At 36.6% G+C, this 17,722-nt stretch overlaps 1 protein-coding gene across 1 annotated transcript in view; it reads left to right on the forward strand.

Annotated features, from left to right (window-relative positions):
• The first annotated feature begins 731 nt into the window (after nt 1–731).
• The window catches only part of LOC128861694 (glutamate receptor 1), a 262,464-nt gene continuing 245,473 nt past the window's right edge, over nt 732–17,722 (forward strand). The window contains exon 1 of the mRNA XM_054099996.1: nt 732–913. The gene's annotated coding sequence lies outside the window, so the exon portion shown is untranslated. The remainder of the gene's footprint in view (nt 914–17,722) is intronic.

Genomic DNA, 17,722 nt, shown 5'->3' on the forward strand with positions numbered 1-17,722 from the left:
AGAACTCTCTGTATTACTCATACGCAACGGCGCACTGAGTTAATAGAGCGAATTGATTGGACGAGTTTAGTACTAAATGTGTCAGTATCGGTTAGCAGAAGTACTAAGGATGCCTTGGTCTACAAGATGCTCTCATGATTTTCAGCATCCACCAAATTTCCTGTGCCACTCTCTTTCTCACACAACGTTCGTGGAAAGGCTGTACATCCACTCAGAATAACCGAAGTTTGCTCACACATTTTAATCAGAATGATTCTCTACTCTCAACAAATTCGGGTGAGAATATCGTAAATAAATTCCACAAAATCGAAAATGTAAAAGCGGATAGCGAATGGTTATTACACGCATTACAAAGCCTCAATAGCAGTAGCAGTATGTATGCATGCGTGTGTAAGTGTTAGTGTGGTAAGTGCAAAGCTCGTATTTACGTCGGTATGAAACGAGTTGAGTCGAGCATAAGGCTCGTTAGTACGACAACTTTTCAACACTCCACTGCTTTCAGCGCACTGGGCCATAATGACAAGCAGAATAACTGGTGCGGTTCAGCATCCAGACACACAGCATCCAATTGACGAGCAAATATTGGCCAGTGCACACATATACACACAAGCTGAGGAAGAGTGGAAATAAAGTAATAAGAATGCTGCGAAAAAAAGTTTTTCGGGGTTTAACCTACGTAGAGTTTCTAAGGTACTTTTAGTACTTATTAGAACGCGTACTGTAACGGATGAGCATGCGGAAGAAGTGCGACTCTTAGTCACAGTTGAAGTACCTAAAACTATTAATATTTCAAGTGCATATTCATGTTTTCGTTTTATTTATGTGTATTTGTTTGGTGGCAGTGCTCGAGATAGATAAATCAAAATCACGTAGAAAGTGTTGCGCATCGCAATTTTATTAACACCTTTGCCAAGTGAGTGGGAATCTAAACGGATTGTAATTTATAGTGAGGCTAAAAATTCCAGCAAAGAAAAAAATTCCTTTTTGTTTACTTATGCGATTTTGTTCCTTTTTATTCTGCTCTCTATTTTTATTTCCTTTTGAAAATTAATCCTTAATTATGTGGAATTTATATAAATGAAATGGATGGTAAGCGGCTTATCGCTTTCAAAATCGTATGCAAACATCGCATATAAGTAAATGAAAGAAAAACAAGCTTGGCACACACGTGCGTGTGTAATAGAATCGAAACGAAGAAGCAAGTGCTAGCTCGTGCTTATGTGCTAACTATGTATAAGTATGTGTATGTGTGAAGAAATAAAAGCGAGTGCAAAAATATTGGGATGCCACGAGGAAAATAATTCCAATGAAAAAAATGTACTATTGAAATTTAAAGCTGTCATACCTACCAACGCAATTATTTACACAAAAAGCGGCTAGGTATGCGTACACAAAAAATTTCTTTCAGAAAGCGTGCGTAGTGAAGCACGGAAAAAAGCTGAAACCTACGCCTCCACACAATATATTGGCAATACTAGGGAGGAGTTTTGGACTATGAGTGATTAGTGCCCATTAGCTTAAATCAACCCACGCACAGACACATTTATTTACCTATGTATGGAAATGTGTAACTCAGCAAAAATGGCTACAAGTATTAATATCAGGCCAAGTGCAAAAACGATGTTGAAAAATACAAGAAAATGCATGAGGAATCAAGTTTTATAAGAAAAAAAATAAAAATTAGGTACAATATTATTATTGTTTTGTGAACAAAAATAAAAATAAATAAATAAAGTTGATGAAATTATAATGCGAAACAGCTTCAAATATATAGATGTGGCACATATCCAGCTACTTAAGCGCTACAAATTCCACAAATGCAAATTAAAAACTTGCAGAAACTGTGAAAGAAATACTTCTTAATCAAATAACTGTATGGTTAAGAATAACTTAACATAAACAACAATAAAAGTGCGAAGTTAAAAGTTTTGAAAATTTTCCGCTAAATGTCTTTAGTGACCCACATCTCACGAAGAATGCATTAAATTGTAAGAAGTAAGAACTGGCATTTGGCTTCTAATGAAGCAATTGACCACTTTTTTCTTTGTTAAGGCCAGTTGTGTGCTACAGTGCTTCCAGGTGGAATTAGAAAAAGTAATTCTTCAGCACTACAATTATCAAAGTGAAAAGTCACATGTGTCAACCAAAAAAAGAAGTACAAATCTGGTAGACCAATCATTTAAAATGTTAACGGCACCGTGAAAATCATGATGAGTGCGCTTCATCCATTAGCCACCAATTGAGAATTAATCAGGAAACTCTTTGGAACCATTGACATAAAGATAATTTAATAACTATTTTACTTTCATGATTGAAACAAAGTGAAATTAAAGTGGAAAAAAGTGTGAAAACCCATTTGTAAAATAAGCATAACAAATAAAGAGGTGATAAATGCGGTGTGGAACACCCAGAGTTTGGTAAACAATTACATGGACGCGGATTTGACAAATGTTGGGAAAAATGCTTGCATTTTAATTATTTATGAATTCTTTGATTCTAAACATCAATATCCAATCCGAATTAGATTTTACTAAAATGTGTATGGGTATATGATTGATATGGGTTTGATTGAGTGAGTTGATTAAAAATTACCGTTATATAGGAGGAAATCTTACCAAAAGTGAAGGTTCGCAAAAATATTTAAATATTTTCTTGAGTTACACCTAATTTGTTACACCAGAAGAACTGGCGGGAATTTACTCTGAACACGAAAAAAGTGGGTGGGATTTTGTTCGAATCCAATGATATTTATATCGGAGAATATTGAGATACACGTATGTATTTACCCAAAAATGGGGCGTTGCCTATTTTACAAAATTTGTCTTTCATCGTACGCATTTTTTTGGATTTATTTCCAGCAAATTTTAGTAACATAAATATCAAGTTATCCACTTTTTTGGGAGGTGCGCGGGATTGTTGGTCAATTTTGCCTATTTTCAATACCCCAATACCAACTAACTTTAGGCAAAGTTTTTGAAAACGCTAATGCTTATCTTCCGGGTTCTAAATTTTTCACTAGCGAATGCTAATTTTAATAGAACATTTTGTTGTTTGCATGCACCGTTCAAAATTTACCGGGTGTAGGTAGTTTGACGTTAGTGATCGAATAATAACCAATATATTTGGCAGACGCTACCAAAATAACAAAACCATCACAGTTTCCCAATATCGAAGCCTCCCTATATGGAAAATGTTTACATGTCCCTTAGGCCGCTCCACTGTGCAAGGGAAGAAAATTCGTCATTCCAAAATGTAATTTTTTTTTTTTTTTGCTTAAGTGGAACATGGCGATAGTGTTCTTTAATTTTTCCTCACATCTTCGGTATTGGAAGTCGTGTATGACATATGCATATTTTTGTCTGGAGAAGACATTTATTTTTCGGTTGAAAAGTTTTTTGATTCATCTAGCCTATTTTAGGCCATCCCCACTAAACCTCTGTGCCTACCACTCGAACATCCAACCTATATAGCAGTAAATTAAAACACGCCAAAAATCATTAAGGCCCTTCCCTCATTTGAAATCGTGTTTGTTTTGGGTGTTTCTTTAAAAGCGGGTAGAAAAGAAACGAAAAAAATGTTCGTATTTTTGTTCTCATTCTTAAGGAATAAAAAATTTTTTTGGCCATACGAGGTTCGTTCAAAAAGCTGTCAGCCTTCATGAAATTGTCTTCCGAAAAAAGGTATGTCGACACGGATTCCGGGACTCATAGGTGTCTGAAATCAAAAAGACAAAAAGGCCCTTGTTCAATATGAATGTCGCTATCGTGTGTATCGTGCGTATCGAATGATCGTAGTTCACATGATAATGACACTAATTCTACGCCATTTAAATTTTATTTCACGGAAATCGGTTTAGTAGAACCGGCTATATCTGCGTACATTGTCCGTGTGAAGACCATTTTTTGAATACTGACAACTTTTTGAACGTACCACGTAAGGCCAAAAATATTTTTTATATTTTAAAAATGCATCAAAAAATTAGATACTCAAACCAAAGATAAAAAATCTTTTTCTTATTTCAAAGGAGGTGAAGGCCTTAAACTCTGGCTGAAGAAGTATTTTGATTATTCCAGTAGAAGTATTTAAGATAAATTCTGTTATTGCCGAATGTAGAAGTCATATTTTTACATTTTTTCTCATATATTCGGCATTTACAGTCGGAGAAAATTTTTGTTTGCTTCAAAGTTCATTGCCCTCAAGCAAACTATTCTATGTAGTACTTAACTTCTTCGACTTGAATGTACACAAATAAAAGTAAAATGAAAAAAACATTCCTTCATAATATTAATTTTAATCGATCGCTTAGATAAAATATGGCCCATTCGCTGCACATCGGTGACCGCCGTACCAATTTGTTGAACTACATGAACAAAATGCTCTGTATTTTCGGAAAGAATGCAAAAATAATTACGCTTATCGAAGAAACCCTTGAAAGAAGATTTTTGTCTTATAGCACCCAGGAAATTCAATTATTCCTTTTGTATCGGGCTTGAAAAATTGTAGGATTACCCAATTCGATTACCCAATCGCTTATGTATATTGAAGTATGAGCCGCACCTAAAGTTTGTAAAATAATCTACTTGTGCTGTGAACTGAACTTTTAACGAATGCATCCCGTTGCGCTCTGTGGAATGTAACAATCTTCGTATAGTGGATCTGGGTGCCTTAACAAAGTATTCTCGATCATCGTTCACAAAATACTTTCAGGGTGGAAAATATGAGTTATTTTTGATGAACGGATGAACGGCTTGTTCAACGTATTTCGCCAACTGACTAAACCATGATATAAACGTTATTTCTCAGGGAAAGCTAATAGTATATTAGTAAAAAAACCAAGTAAGGGAAGAGAAATGGTATAATTACCGCTGTAGCTGTAATCTGAGATATATATAAAGCGTAAGCACAATAATGGGGTATTTGAGGTTAATGAGCTTTGAAACAAGGAAATCTTTAATGCCGCAAGGACCGTCTGTGTTTGCAAAAGATATGAAGAAAACTTTGAAACGAAACTCCTTATTTCGGCAGAAATCAAAATTTAGATTGTTTTCAAATAAAATAACTTCCTTGTCATAAGTTTAGTGATTTTTGGCGAGCTTAAATTTACTAGAACAGTGTATTCGAACCAAACAACTTTGAAACAAAAAAAATTGTTTATCTCAGACAAAAATGCTCACTTACTATATCATGCTCTAAGTACCCTACGTTGGGCCAAAACTCAAACAGAATTGTTTTTTTCGAAATCACCTCCCAAAAATGCTTTAAATTCAGGGTACATGGCGATCTTTTTTTCGATACGGTCTGAATGTCATCATGTGAGGAAACAATTTTAGGAACATCGTTTGACTCTTTTCTGATGTACCTATGTTTCCTTTATCCAAAATCTTTATTCGGCGATGTCTCGAAAACTCGAAGACAAAACTATGTGGATTTCCGAATGGGTTCATGCATGACAACCATTTGGAATCCGGATAACCTAGGTTCGAATCTATGTGAATGAAAAAGATAGACAAAGTTTTTTCCAAAAGCTGCCCCTCCGCAGGCAATAGAAAACCTTCGAGTGTATTTCTGCCATGAAAAGCCTCTCATAAAAACAACTGTGGAACAACATCAAGACTCACACCACAAATAGGAGGAGGAGCTCGGTAGGATACCCAAAAAGGATGTAAACGCCAATTATACTAGTTGGCTGTTTTTGTTGTAGCAATGTAGTAAACCCTGCCAATGCAATGCATAGGTGGTCACCCATCGCTTTCCTCTAACTTATCTAATGGTAGGCCCCGAAAGCGTGCTATTTCGACAGGTTGGGTACAGAGGGAGAGGAGTGTTAGGTGAGTAGGAGTGATTCGGCATGTGAATAGGTGGTTGGTATCGTGTGGAGTGCCTTCACATGCTGGACATATATTCTGTATGTCGATCGCGATTCTAAATAAGTGTTTATGGTGCTTATGGTACTGCAATACCCAGATCGTAATTGGCCCTAAATTAAGCTGGTCTCGCGGGGAAGCTGAAGCTCTTCGTCTGTCCGTCTGTCCGGTCCAGTAATTGTAGTTGTGTTTTGTCCTGGATCTCATCAGTGTAGTTAAATAGATGTCTCCTAACGTGCGTGGGAGGTGGCTCAGGCTCTAGCAATCGATACAGGCTGATGCCTTCCGTAGTACCCTAGCAGAAACTGCTTACTCAGCATTTTGCTATGCTCCTTATCTGGGAGCGTGAAAACCTCATTATGAAGGTGAAGTATTGGATGGTGTAGTTTTTGGGTGAACAGATCAATAATAATAAAAATTAAGCAGGAGTTCTTAACACCGTAAGGTCATAAGTTAAGGGGGTCTTCTGGTCTCCAGCGAAAAAAAAATAGATTTTTTTTTTTTTGCATAATTTTGTTGTATGTGTATGCGAGAATACGCCACAGAAAGGATTTTTTGAAAATCGCATTTTTTCACATTTTTCTGGGCACCGAAGTGTACCCTCCTTCGGCCGTTTTCATCATAAACTTTATCTTTAAACGCGTTTCCCCGAAAATCGTGTTTTTTAAGCATTTTGGTCACACTTTTCATAGTAGTTATACTCCGATTTCAATGGTTTTGGTCTTAAAAGGTTCGGAAAACTTACCGCTAAGTTTCCCCGTGTACGATTTTTGAAATTTTTTTTCATTCCATTTTTATAACCTTTTAAAGTTCAAAAAATGAGCAAAAAAAATTTTTTTTTGCAAATTGTTGCATAACTTTAACCAGGGTAACTCTGAAGACAACGCATATCTAATTTTTGCTTTCTGATTACCCAGGTGGAAAAACCGTGACCAAAATGGAGACCTGTTTCGTTTGGAGGTGGACGTCTTCAGCGCCATTTCAAGGTCGCGAGTGTTAATTTTTTTCAAAGTCAAAACCATTTTTTAAAAGCCAAGACATGTAACTTTAAAATAAAAAATTTTTTTTTTTAAATATTCACAGGATTTGTCACAATCAGTCCCCAAAAAAACCCTTCATTTCAGGGCCGCGAGACCAGAAGACCCCCTTAAGACACTAACTAGTCTGGCCTTACAATATATGCTTTCAACGGAAAACAGGTCATCTCTTTTCTTAAGATTTTTTTTTTTTGTTTTTTTCATGTAATCTCTTTTATAAAGCTTGTATATATATAATTGGCGCGTACATTGTTTGTTAGATGTTTAGCCGAGGTCCCCCTACAATTTTCTTCATGCGTTTTGATGTTGTTGCACAAATTTATATCCTAGTTTTACGCCGCCACCAAACGCCAGATGGTTTTTTATGAGAACTTATTTATGGCAGATATACACTGGAAAATTTACCATTACCTGTCCAGGGGCGACCGCGTTTAGGAAAACCTTTTCTTTCATATGTGGTTTCATACCCACTCAGGACATCGAACCTGCCAATCGACTACGGTGGCAGTGTTGGAATTTTTCCCAATTTTTTAAATTCGTAAAATTAAGGAGAAATTTATTTATTATTTAGTTATAGCTATCCTAGTTGGGCCCCTTCTCGTAAGTAATGATCTGCTGTGACTACCCTAACTTGGCACTGGCTTATCTAAAGTGAATGAAATCTTTAGTTTGATAGTACCATAAAACTTCCAAAAGTTTACCTATAAATTTTGAAGAAAAAAGAAGTGGAAATTCAAACAGAATTCGAACTTCTCAAAACCTACAAAAATACTTTCATCTAATGCTAGGTACTATTTATGCATTCAATGAGCTCAATAAATTTATTTCAGTGGATAGAGATTTTAGAAATATAATTTGAGAAAACTGCTTGCAAAATTTTTGTCTCAAACTCGATTTGTTAAATATATACATAGGTAGTTGGACGCACGTAATTTTTCGATTAGTTAAAACAATAATCAAATTTACGACGCGTGTTGTGTTTTAAATTGTGTTTTTTGTTGAATTGTCAGTTTCCGTCGAGTATTAGGAAATTACAAATTAATAATTAAGGAATACGTGCCGTTTCGATAAAAAAAAAATACCAAAATGAGTTCGGGAGATTGGGAATATCAGCTCCATTCAAAATTTGATAAATGAATTACAACACGCTTTTGTAACTCTAATCAGGCAAATGAAATTACCAGTTGATTGGATGTATGAACAAAGCCAAGCGGGCTCATCTCTGACCTCAATAAATACAGTCAGTAAAATCTGAACCAAAGCGTTGAGTAAAGGCAAGTGTAGAATGTGACTTAAAAATTATATAAACTATTTAGATTATCTTTTATTTTTTTTATTTTTTTTAATTTAGATTAGAAATTGGAATTATGAATCAAAAAGAAGAAGATTTGAAACTTCATTCATAATGGGAAAACGCGATTTCTTAAATAAATATGAGGCATCAAATGAATGGCTAGACTTTGAAAACTATATCTGAAAGCATTTCCAAAAATTTAGGCGAATGGGCTTACACAAGTCGGAAACGCATGCAATTGATGTGAGAATTTTTTAATCACATTCAGTTGATAAAAATTTGAAAATTTTGAAAGGAAATTGAAAACATTATATACATATATGTAATTGGCGCTTACACCCTTTCTGAGTGTTTGACCGAGCTCCTCCTCCTATTTGTGGCGTGCGCCTTGATGTTGTTCCACAAATGGATGGACCTACAGTTTCAAACCGACTTCGAACAGCAAATATTGCCTGCCGATGGGTGACCGCTATTAAATTTTTTTTTTTTTTTTTAATTTTGGTGTTTCACCGAGATTTGAACCTACGAATAAATCCGAATGATAGTCACCCACTAACCCATTCGGCTACGGCGGCCTTGAAAACATTACTAAAAATTATAAAGAATAATGAACCAAGATAACTCTTCTCAGAGGTATGTATATATTTAAGATATTTTTTTACTTAAATTATTGTTATTGTTACAATTAAAAATTAATTTTAATTTAGTGTTAAATGCTATGGTAAATAATTTGGGAAAAAAATTATTTGGCCTACGTAAACTGCTCAACAGATACGAGGGCGGGTCAATAACTCCGTGACTTTTTGTATTTCTGACCTCTTTACTAAAAAGAAATACTGCTCCTGTCAACAGGCATCTGACTCCTGTCAAAATTTGAACGTGCTGCGTCAGTTAGTTTGTGTTTTACAGCTATCTTTATCAGACTACCCAGTAATTTGAGGAGAAAATGGAAAAAACTGAATTTCGTGTGCTTATTAAGTGTTATTTTTTGCGAAAAAAAAACCATTACCGAGACCAAAGCTAAGCTTGATAAATAATATAGGGACTCTGCACCATCGATTTCAATGGTAAAAAAGTGGTTTAATAAATTTCGTTGTGGCCGTACAAGCACTGAAGATGCCGAACGTCCTGGACGCCCAGTTGAGGTCTCTACCCCCGAAACAATCGAAAAAATTCACGATATGGTGTTGTCCGACCGAAGATTGAAAGTGCGAAAGATTGTGGAAGCCGTTCAGTGGTTTAAATTTTGAATGATCACTTGGGCATGAGAAAGCTTTCCGCAAGATGGGTGCCGCGTTTGCTCACAGTCCACCACAAACGCAATCGTGTAACAACTTCACAGGAAGGTTTGGCGTTGTTTAATCGCAATATGGAAGAGTTTTTGCGCCGTTTTGTAACCGTGGACGAAACATGGATCCATCACCACACACCAGAGACCAAACAACAGTCGAAACAGTGGGTTTCTATGGGTGAATCGGCGCCAAAGAAGGTCAAGGTGGGTTTGTCAGCAAATAAAGTTATGGCGACTGTTTTTTGGGATGCACGCGGGATAATCCACATTAACTACCTTCAAAAGGGAAAAACAATCAATGGGGAATATTATGCCAACTTATTGGACCGATTCAATAACGATTTGAAAAAAAACCGACCTCATTTGGCCAAGAAAAAAGTTCTTTTCCACCAAGACAATGCAAGGGTACACACTTGTGCAGGCTAAAATCCATGAATTGGGCTATGAATTGCTCACTCATCCACCCTCTTCTCCTTCCTCTTAATTGGCGGGATAACCGCTTACGCGATTTTGGCCGAGTTTAACAAACCGCGCCAGTCGTTTCTTTCTCGTGCTAGCTTGGACACACCAAGTAAAGCCAAGTCCTTTCCAGATATTTCCAACGCAGATGAGGTCTTCCTCTTCATCTGCTTTTGCCAGCTGGTAACGCATCGAATACTTTCAGAGCCGAAGCGTTTGTATCCATTCGGACTCATAAAGCGCATCGTTCCATCGCCTGCGATATTCGCCGTTGCCAACTTGCAAAGGACCAAAAATTTTGCGCAGAATCTTTCTCTCAAACACTCCAAGCGTCGCTTCAGCGAATGTTGTCATCGATATAATAGAAAAAATAATGGATATGCAATTGAAAATCTCATTCCCTACTTTATATATGGATAATCAGTCACCCTAGCCGAATGGTTTGGTGTGTGACTACCATTTGGAATTCAGAGGGAACGTAGATTCGAATCTCGGTTGGAGCACCAAAATTAAGAAAAAGTTTCTAGTACCAGTCGCCTCTCGCCAGGCAATGGCAAATCTCTGAGTATATTTCTGCCATGGCAAAGTTCCTCATAAGAAATATATCTGCCGTACGGAGTCGGCTCAAAAATTCTAGGTCTCCCTATTTGTGGAACATCATCAAGATGCACGCCACAAATAGGAGGAGCAGCTCGGCCGAATACCCAAAAAGGGTGTAAGCGAAAATAATTTGTATAAATACTTGTATATATAGAAGAAGTGAGACCGTACCGTATCCATTTGATCCTAATTTGTCTGCGCACACAAGTACTTCCAAATAGTTGTGCGAAAACTTTAATTAAATACTTCAAATTAATGGAAATTAATTGTTAAATTTTGTTAAATTCAAAATACGATTTGTGAAATTGTTGAATTTGTCTTGTTCTTTTTTCATGTGAAATATCCAACATTTTCATAGGGCGTATGCCAACAATTTCGTGATGTTGTCATATGGTGAGGTGACATTTTTTTCGTGAAAGGATCATGTACAACAGCGCATACATATACATGTACGTCCATCAAGCGCCACACGAGAAGCTCAAAGCAGTTGTGGAGCAACGTAAATTAGCGTAAAACTGCAGGAACGGCAAAATTCTCTTTCAACACAGCAATAAATCATTGTCAGCGAAAATAAGTAGATATGTCGAAAAAGGAAACAAAAAAGTTCTGACAACGAAAAAGAAATTAAAATGCCATAGATTGTATTCGGATGTATACGAAAATACAAGCATAAAAACATAAAATAGTAAAATGAAAAAGTAGCACAAAAAAAATATTTACTTCTCTTAACCTAAACATTAAATATTTCGCCAGAAAAAGCTTCAAAAAGCACTTTAAAATAACGGCATACCTAAAAAGCAATGTACGACCACAATTACGCGCCGAGCATGCAACATTAAAGTGCTTGACCACTGTTAGCTGGCGCCTCTCGATATTCGGCACGTGTACACACAACGCCACTACAGCGCACACATACAAACATACATACAAATGCTGTTGTCTAGATTTTCTCGATTGTATTACAATTGATTATACAATTCAACAATAGCTTTCTGCATGACATCATGATAATACCTCCTTTCTTTTACAGCCCCTATGAAGTTGTATTGATTGTTAATTTCGTCACGTCGTTTGCAACACCCAGAGGAAAACATTGAGTTACTTAGCATAAATGAAATGGAAGAAGGTAGAATACAAATTTTAACAGACTTAGATTTTGTATGAACCTTCCAGTCGGATGCACCGCTCATGTCCTTCCGACTTTTGTTGGTAATTTTACTGTCTTACTGAGAGCGCACCAAATACGCACTGAACATTGGTTGTTCGAATCAAATTGATTTTGATTTTCTGTCCGAACGAATTTATGCCTAATTTCCAATATATTTCATGGCAATTTACATGCATGAGTTTTAAAATTTCGCATGCCGCATTAATATCTTTTGACTTCAGAGGAAAATAAAATGTCCTATTGCGTTATTATAAATTTTATAAATCTGTTATTGGCAGCAAATAAAAATTTGTGCGGCAGGTACGGTAAATCTGGTTTAGAGAAATGTACTTGTTATGAAATGAGGCGCTGCAAAAAGTTCTGCGACGAATGAATAGTGTAGAATGTGATATTACATTTGGTTTTTAGTTTTCGGTATATCCTACTTTCAACAACACTTTCTACTCCTTTATGAAGTTTATTTATATCGCAAAAAAATATTTGTTTCAGTTCTTCAAAAAATCCGAACAGGGCTAACTTCACTTGAATATAATTGTTTTCTCCTGGTTTTATTATGTTTGCAAAAAGATGCATATACTAAGCTTTAATCGAACTTCATGGAGACTTACTAGGTATGCGGAAAACAGAATTACGTAAAACAGCCTTCAAGTTTTCGTAAACATATAGGTAATACGTGCATTTTTTCGTAATATTGCCAACTTTTCCTTACAATAGACTCAGAAGATGTTCTCTGAATTCCAAAAAATATTAGCCATCATCTTTCCAGCCTGTGCTATACCTTGTTTAAAGGTATACATAATTTCAGCTTTCCTTTCTCGTAAAAATACGTATAAAAGTTGCATTCCTGGGGGTCAAATGTCATTCTATGATGCAAACGTGAAATTAAAAATTGTTTCCCATTTTCATTGGACTTTCGATTCGCGTTCTGTGAATTAATGAAACCACGCGTCAAAATGTTTTCACGTGAAAATAATAAAGGGGAATGAAATGATATCTTTTCACTTTTTCATGAATCGAGTATGCTGGGTGTTAAAGTGAAAACAACTCTCAAAATATTTTCATAAGAAAATATTCTTTTCATTGACAATTTGTATACATATAAAAAAATGGAGAAGAATGACCGTGGCAAGCGTGAATGTACAAGTTTAGTTGTGTGGCTACAAAACTATGTACCCGAAAAGTTTCTAAACATCTTCATTAAAAATTGAAGAATTTGAGATTTTTGAAGTGAAACTTCTTAGGAGTCGATGGACGAGCGAGAATGGAGTGCGCTCAACATCATTCTGCACTTACTTCCCGTTAAATCCTGCAAGTTAAGCCCATTGCTATTAAGTTGAAGGAGATTGGCCTCTGGGGACAACTCCCAGTAGGATATAGTGGCATCTTGAAGCATATCTCGCCTTCCTTCTCTGTACTTCACACTCATCTCTCCATCCGCAAACTGGGTTTTGATGGTTGTGCTATCATCTTTCCGAGCAGGCAAGATTGGAAAGAGGGAAGAGTCAGGTATAGGTACCTCTGTTTTCACTAACGGATCCAAGATGAAATTTGGAGTGGGAGCGGGGGTTTTCTCTAAATCAGCCAATATTTCGGTCTCCTTTAAACTGCCGGAAACGAGCAGCGTTTTTTAAGTAGAGGTCTTCATATCCTGCAAGCATGCAAAATGCTTAGGAATCGCTGTTGGAAGGAAAACATAAATATCTTTTCCGGTAGTCAAGCTGCGATCAAGGTCCTATCGTCGCCGTATTGCAGCTCCCTTCTGGTAAACTCCTGTAAGGAGGAACTTAAACGTCTCGAGCGAGCAGGAAACATTTCCCTTATCTGGGTTCCTGGGCACAGGAATATAGAAGGAAATGAAATTGCCGATGAGCTTGCCAGAAAAGGGTCAACAGAACCGGTTTCAATTGTCCCCTTCTCACACATCGGTGTCCCCTTGGCCGTTGTTAAAGGGACACTATACTATTTATTTCTAAAAAAAGCTCAAGACGAATGGAGGTCTGTCTCATCGTGTACTATTTCGAAAACACTATGGCCTCCATACGATATAAACAGAACGCTTAAAGTGATGGGAATCCCCCATCATTAAATTTCCACACTTGCGTTTACACAGAACAAGAATGGATGGCCGGTCTGGTATCGTTACATAGATTTAAAAACTCCCGCGTACACCCGACGCGTTGCTACTTCTGAAATGACATAAATATTTTTTGTTTCTATCTTGCTTTGACCTTATACACCAAGGTAGTTCTGGAAAATGCTTTGAATGGTCTCAGATGCCACTATTTATAATCATGGGCATATAAAGTTTCGCAGCATACAAAAGTTATCGATATCGATAGCTCTCTATAGCTACGAAAACACACCCGACAATAACAGCTTTATTCAACAAGCTTTTCTACTACCGACGTAAATATATGGATAAGTGCATAACAAAACAGTTTTTATTTTTTAATTTGAAAAGCGCTAAGTATTATGAATAATAAAGAGTTCCCTTTTTTGTTGGATTTGGTCGAGATCCCTTTTGGAAGCTGGTGAAATGCGTTTTGCTGTTTTGACGTGATAACGTCTTATAATTGGATGTAGCCGGCTGCACGCTCCAAAATATGCGTCGGTATCTTGCTCATGTGTCGATACCTTGCTTGAACTGCAAGCGGGAGCGCGGAACGAACGAGTAAGAGGCACAATCGGCCCCCGCGTTCGGCAACGTTCGACATCTTTTTATTTTTTTATTTATACTTTTATTTGCAATCTATTCTAAAAACAATAAGCAAATTATTATATATAACATTGTGGTTATTTGACATGTATTATTGATCTCCAGTGAAAACAATAATAATATACTTATATGTAATACATATATTTATACCAAGTTAAGGCTATACATGTGATAACGTTATATGAATATGTTGTAAACTTATTAATAAATAGTGATTGGGTACGAAATGGGAGATCGAAAACATGTTGTCTTTTCAGTCTTATTATTTCATTGGTTTCATCTAAGAGAGTTATTGCAAGCGGGTTTTCATGATAGCTGATCCTTTGCAAATATGCTGTACTGAATCTTTTAGTCTCAGTTTTTATGAAAGGAATATGTAAGTCTGAATGAATGGCTTTATTGGTAATGAACCAGGGTGCACTCGTTATCAATCGAAGGGTTTTCGACTGATATCTATGTAAGATTTCTATATTAGAACTAGAGGCTATTCCCCAAAGTTGTACGCCATATGTCCATACTGGCTTCAATAAGGCTTTGTATAATAATAATCTGGTTTCAAGGTAAAGTGGTGACTTAGGTCCAAGTAACCAATAAAGTTTTCTTGTTTTAATTTTTAATTGGTTAGCTTTAGCTTGTATATGACACTTCCATGTTAATCGCTTGTCTAGGTGTAAGCCTAAATATTTTACACTGTTACATTTAGGAATAATGTTTCCATTGATCTGCAAGTCAGGACAGTCATTTCGCCGTACTGTAAATAAAACATGTACAGATTTGTTGGTATTAACTTTAATCTTCCAGCAGTCTAACCAGACCTGCAAGTAATTTAATGCAATTTGTACTAGTGAGTATATACATATATGTATGTATATGCGCATATGTATGTATATAAATTCACATCTTTGTATTTGCATATGCCTTCTTCCTGTGTGCATGGTAATGAAACATTTCTCTGTTGAGTATAGGACGATGATAGAAAAAGTAGGAAATGAAAGGGAGTGTTTCGAGTGTAAAGTGTCTTGAAAAAAGCAAATCGATGATGGTGCCTCTTAGTGTTGTTGACTTATTAACGTCTGATGCACAATCGAAATTGAACATATCTTTCATGAATTTGATAAATGTTTCGTAATTTTTCACGTTTGTGTAAATGTAATTTGATCAATTCCATTGCGATTCCAACCTCCTTATCTATGTCCATACAAAATCTCTATCAAAAAAATAAAATTAAAATTTTCTTTTGCAAAATGCAATCAGTCCATCAATATTTTCTTATGACGTTGTCACGTTAAACTATCGTCAGTACCGACTTTATAGACAACTTCTTTTTACACAAATGAAGGACTTTTATGTCGGCTCCGAACTGGAGATATTTCTTATGAGGAGCTTTTCTTGATAGAAAAAATACACTCGTTGGTTTGACATTGCCTGCCGAGGCAATAGAAAAAACGTTTTCTCTCTTTTGATTTGAATTGGAATTTATAGGACGCTCCAACCTATTTGTCTACGGCGGCCGGTGTGTGTTCATGAAGGAGAACAGCTATAAGTGATTTTGGATAACCCGACGTTTTTTTAGGGTATCTTTCTTTATTGTTTTCATTGTTTTCGCTAATCGTGGGTAAGTGAGTATTTGTATTTCCATCAATACTTCATAGTTTTAGTTTAGCACAGCTTTTCAGCTTAGTACGCAGTCTGAGCTTCTGAAGTTTGTTTGCACTTTTTTTTTGTCAGAATACGCCTCTTCCCAGATATGCCACCTTATTTTCCTGATTAATAATTTTTGCCTCCACTATGACACCCGGACATAACATTGACTGAGGAGTATTTTTTAACGGACGTTACGATCCATATCGTGCCAGTTTTCCTGTGAAGAAATATTGGAGCAATTGAAAAGTAAATTGTATATTCTTGCTAGGGCTCCTCACTTTAAGCCACATGCATTTCCCTCATTTATTATGTGTGTGATCATATTGTCTGAGTTTGCGTACACTTTGCTTTCTTTGGCATAAAAACCACAGTCAATGCTTGACAGGCTCGACATTTGCATTTAGTTGTCACGGTCATAACAAAATTTCATAACTATAGTATTGTTTAAAGCCACCGTCTCCCCTGGTGATAGACGGGGGGGGGAAAGATTATAATAAAAATAAAATACAAAAAGAATTAAGAAAAGAATGTACAAAGAAAGGAAAGCATTTAAGTGTGAAGCAAAGAAATTCCACTTAAATGCGGTGGTCCATTTTCGACTGAAAAGCAATGATGACATTACACTCTGCGCCGCACACACACATTAACGCCTGCCAACACGACGCTCCAAAAGCTTTATCGCCCATTAGAAGGTATTTGAGTAGCGGCAAGGCAATGGTCAATGAAGTGTTTTTGGATTTCCTCCTTGGTGCTTGGTATCAACGGGATTTGCTTTCATTGCTGAAGACGCCGCCTTATTTTTCCGTTTTGTTCTTGTCCCTAACTTTTACTTGCCCTACAGCTATGGCAATTCATGCTGGTACTCTGCTGTATTGCTTTTTTATCGCTTTCATTCAATTTTTTTCTTTGCAGCATTTTATAATGCACTAATTGAATAAAGAAATGAGGCAAAGTAGGAGAAAGCGACAATGATGCCGCCTCGAAAATGGCGTACCGCTACCGCTTAATTAGGGCGCAGAAGAAGCAAAAATTTGCGAAAATAAAAGATAGAAAGGATATAGGAACTATCTGCATCGCCCTTCTCGGAAATTGAATTCGAAATGGAGCTCGTAGAAAATAATTGCTTAATTGCGAATGCCGACGCATTCGCACCACCTCTTTTCAGCACCTATGCATACCATTTCTATGTATGTATGTGTGTATGGAAATAACAATTAAAGGCATTGCTGACTGCCTCACTCGTATGTTGCTCGTAGCACAAATAAAACTTTGTAAACCTTTAAACTTTAGCTTCGGGCGCTTCGACTCGCCTCCTTTCACTTATACACTTTTCCACTCTTGCAACGTCAACTTGTCAAGTGGCTCATTGCTAGCGGCCGCCTCTGCTACTCCCATTGCCGCTTACTTGCCGTATCACAGAGGTCGGTGCTTCAGCTTGGAAGGTTGAAGGCGTTTAGTAATTTGCATTAGTTTCGCTATGAGTGAGTGCAATTTTCTATTAATTAAATGAGGTTTCACTCAAGCTCAGACGTTCATAAGCACTAGCTGGCCTTAAGAATATCAAGTGCACATAGGTTGTTAGCCAAGTGTTAAATGGTGCATAGGTCGAAGAGTTTATGTGCGCCGTTCAGCAGATTTGAAAAGGATAA

This window comes from Anastrepha ludens, chromosome 4 (assembly GCF_028408465.1).
Source record: "Anastrepha ludens isolate Willacy chromosome 4, idAnaLude1.1, whole genome shotgun sequence".
NCBI classification, from domain to species: domain Eukaryota; kingdom Metazoa; phylum Arthropoda; class Insecta; order Diptera; family Tephritidae; genus Anastrepha; species Anastrepha ludens.